Raw genomic sequence first — 4,520 nt, forward strand, 5'->3', positions numbered from 1 at the left:
AAAAAAAAAAAGAAAGGTGATGTGCTTGAGAGGGGAGCTTTGTAGTATTTTTAACCATATAAGTTATGATGTTCTACAGAAAAGCATGCAGTATTCTTTCCACTATTGTTAAATTTGGCATAAATGTGCATCTATGCATAGAAAAATGTACCTGAATTTAACTGTAAATACATTTCAATGCAGAATAGAATTTTATAACCACTAACTGAGATTTGGGCAGTCAGTATTCAGGCTTACAGCCAACCAGAAACTACAAATTGCTAAGAGCTCTCCAGTTAGGCAAATATTATGCTATAAGTAATAAGAGTATTTCTGTACGTTACTTCCTTTATCTGTAAACACTTAACTACTCAGGTTACTGGTGAGAGGTAAGATTCTTAACATTTCCTTATCCAGGGTATTGCTATTTACTCTTGAAATATCTAAATATATCTGCTGAGTTTATTTACATATTTTTATTTTACCCCTGAGTGTGATATTTTCTTATGAGTGTTATTTTTATCTACTTTTCCTCCCATTTGTTGATTGCCAAAGTAAGCCTTGGCAACTGGAACAATAGGATAAAGTTCAGACCTGTTTTCTGTAAAACTCTACCATATTGAAAATGTCAGCACTTAAGTACAAAAGTGTAATCACACAAATTACTCCATCTCCAGCCCAGCTGAAATAGCATTAGAGTTGGTGATGGAATGCCTGTGATAACTCTCTGTGGATGCTCTGAAACTTTACACAAGGTCTGAGTTTATATTCAGGCTGGCCTTGAACACAGTATAACTGGTCTGGACTTCTGAGTCCTCCTGCTGTAGTCTCCCAAATGCTGACATTTATGTAGAGCTGTTCTCAGATCTCACTTCCTTCTTGCTTCCCTTGCTTCTTCCTTCCTGCATTCCTTCATTTTTCCTTACCCCTCCCTCATTCCTTCCTTCCTTTCCTCTTTTTTCCCACCTCCTCCTTTATTTATTTATTTATTTATTTATTTATTTATTTAATGTAGACACTGTCTCATTATGTATCCTTGGCTGGCCTCCAATCACTCTGTAGATTATGCTGACCTAAAATTCATAGAGATATGTCTGCCTGTTTCCCAAGTGAGAGTGTGAGAGTTCTGGGATTAAGGGTATTATCTACATGCTTCACTACTTGATATATATATAAATAAGAAACTAGAAGAAAGAGGAGGAGCAGAAGAAGGAGGAGGGAGAGGAAGAAGTGGAAGAAGGAAAGATGGATGGAAGGAAGGAAGGAAGGAAGGAAGGAAGGAGGGAAAGAAGGAGGGAAAGAAGGAAAATAAGCAAGAATTAATTAAGGCCTAAGAACAGTTGTACAGAAATGTCAGCATTTGGGAGTTTTTGTGTTTTTGTGTTGTGTTTCTTGAAAGCTATTATAAATCTGTATATAATAAAGGAACATTCTGCTCCAGAGTTTCTGATCCACCAATATTACTTCATTCCCCTTAGCTTCTTTCCTAACTCTTATTTGTCCAGTTGTAAACAGTCTTCTTCCTTTGGAGATTATAGTGAGTAAATCACATTTGCATTCTTGAAGTAAAGATGAGATTCTATGGGATATTAACATACTATACAAACCCCAATGGAGAAAATATTCAATTCAAATGTGAGACCTGAGAATTGTTTGATAATTCCTCTGAAGAAATCACCTGCTTAACATTTCCTCAAGAGACTAATACTCCATATTGCAAGATTACTGTTTCATTTCGGATGGTTTTTTTATTCCTGCTTCCCTTTGTTAAAATTCTGATCACTTATTCTACTGTTCATTCCTAACTGCTCTTTTATATAAAGAAAAGAGTCTTTTAACCCTGCAACATGTCTGGTCTCAGCAGCTCTCTGGAACCATAAAGGTATGTTCCATAACTTCATTCCTCATGTATCCTACAGGAAGCCATGGTCAACACTATGTGAACAACAGTTCTGAGTTGGGCTGCTCGCAGGAGGCAGATTATGACTCCCTGGAACCATTTTTTTTGCAGCAGGTTTTGTTTGTTGCACCTTTCTAGGGTCAGACACTTCTTAGGCATTTTCTTTCCAAAAGGAGAAAAACTTAGCTGGGTAAAGTCTTGCCCTGAGGGCACCCTTCCCATTATTTTAGTAAACTTCAGGCTTTTCTCTTTAATCTCTTTAATCTTCTTAATCTTTTCTTTTTCACTTCATACTATTTTGTATTTCTTTCTGCCTCATTTGTCCTTTTCCATTATAGAGCTGCATAAGAGTACTTACTGATAGCCATGGAAAAGTCAATATTGGGCTGTTTTGAACTCTACTCTGCCAAAATTATTAGTCCATGACTTTTAAATTTATCTACAGGCAAAAACTAAGGATAAAGTAATAAAACCAGCCACATCCCTTGCTAAAATATGGGAAGAAAAGTCTCTACACGCCATGGTTAGTTTTGTTCCATCTGAAACCTCTTAAGGACCCTATAGCTCTCAGAACTACTGTGTTCCAGCTCCTACCAGGCAGGCACACCAATCTCCCCATAGTGCATTCACTTAGCTTTCGAATCCAAAGTTGTAAAGTCATCCATATTCCTCTAAAAGCCAGCATGATATGGTCTGTTACAGCTATAACATACTTTCAGGGACCAAATTCTGTCATAGTTACTTTATTATTGCTGGGACAAAACATCTTGATCATGAAAACTTATAGAAAAGGTATGTAAGCTTATAGTACTAGAAAGAGAGTAGAGTCTATCAACATCATGGCAAGGAAGCATGGCAGCAGGGAACTATGGCAACTGCAAAACTGAAGATTTGGTATCTGGAGATACAGCAAGCTGAGGACTCCTATCTTGCACTTTAAACAGAAGGCATAAAAGATTGAACTGGGAATGAAATGTGTATTTTAAATCTCAAAGACTGCCCACAGTGACATTCTTCCTCTAGCAAGGTCATACATACTAAACAGTCCTAAGTGTGCTAACAGTTGAAGAACAAGTACTGAAATTCCTGAGACTCTGGGGTATGTCTCATTCAAACAACCAAAAATAACAAATGTTTGGTATATGTTATTTTTAGCCCATATTTGATATGAATCTGTATGCCTTTTTAAACAAAACCTGTTTTAAGCATTATGTAAAATAGATTGCACTTAATTGGAGCCAAGAAAACCATCATTTTTGGAGAGGTTATATACATTTTCAATATGTAATGTCCAATGGAATATTAAATGGAGATCATAGAGTATATAAAATTCATATCCACCACTTATATGACAGAAGAAATTCATCCAAAGATATAGCCTACTCTATTATTTTTGCTTTGAACTAAACACTGTATCAGGAGAAGAAATATTAAGTTTCTGTTTCCTGTCCAACTTTGGCTTAGGACTTTAGAGACTTTTGTGTTTTTCCTAGTTAATGAGTTCTCAGTTACCCTGGTGATGTTGGCTTTCCACATTCCTTTACTACAGCTTGGTGAAGCCTTTAGTTACCAGCTCTGCCAAAATTAACAAACCACACTTTTAATACTCTGGCTTTAGAATGATTTGGACAGTGTTTCAACCACAAAAAGTTAACGTTTCAATCCAGACCCCCACATTCAAATTCTCCAAGGTGAAATCTAGGAATCCATGGTTTTAACAGGCACTCTTTGTCAGTGTGTTGTGGAAACAGCTTTGGGAATGATCTCAGACAGACTCATGACTCTGGATGACCTAGAAATTTAATCATAGAGCCCTGTCCTCCACAGTCTGCCCTATTTTTGATTTATAAATTGCAGTTATGATGAATGGTAGCTCCTTCCAAAGTCACATTGTGATTCCTCACGAATTTTATTGTTTATACATTTATTATCTTTGGAAAGATAACTGAATTTATTATGAGCAGATTGTAGATAGGAATTGTGTAGTTCTGTTAGTCTTCAAATTTATTCTACAAAAGAAGTTGTAATTTTTTTTTCGTGAAAGATCTATACTATACTCACAACACTGGGAATAAATTAGTCATCCCATGTTCTGTATGTGCACCCTAAAGGAGAATGACTCATGGCAAGCTCACATATGTAAAGGGTGATGGTCACAAAACTCTCCAAAGACCTTTCAGTTCTGAAAGTTATAAAGTTCCCTTGCTTTCTTATACAAAGTACAATAAATTGTACTCAAAATGGAAACAAAATAACTTTAAAATTAAGATTGAAATGAATAATCTTCTACCTGAAGATATATGCATATAAGTACCAATTCTCACGTGTTGTAAACAGTAATAAAAAGATGTTCATTACCTATATCATGGACAACTACATTTCATCCACGGGTAAAAATAGGTTTAAGTATTACTTCACTGAAAAGAGTCATTAGAATGTGTCATAAATTCTGGTAACTGTTAGCCCTCCAATTTGCATCACTTTTAATGACATAGCGGACAATATCCACTACTAGTATTTCTTGACTGGTTGACAATAGAAAGATTACAAAAAAAAAAAAAAAAAAAGAAAAAAAAAGAAAAAGGAATCATGTCTTCACCTTCATTTCCAGAGTGTGTTTGTATGTTAAGGAAACATATGA

The sequence above is a fragment of the Mus pahari genome, chromosome 9, assembly GCF_900095145.1.
Source record: "Mus pahari chromosome 9, PAHARI_EIJ_v1.1, whole genome shotgun sequence".
Taxonomy (NCBI): domain Eukaryota; kingdom Metazoa; phylum Chordata; class Mammalia; order Rodentia; family Muridae; genus Mus; species Mus pahari.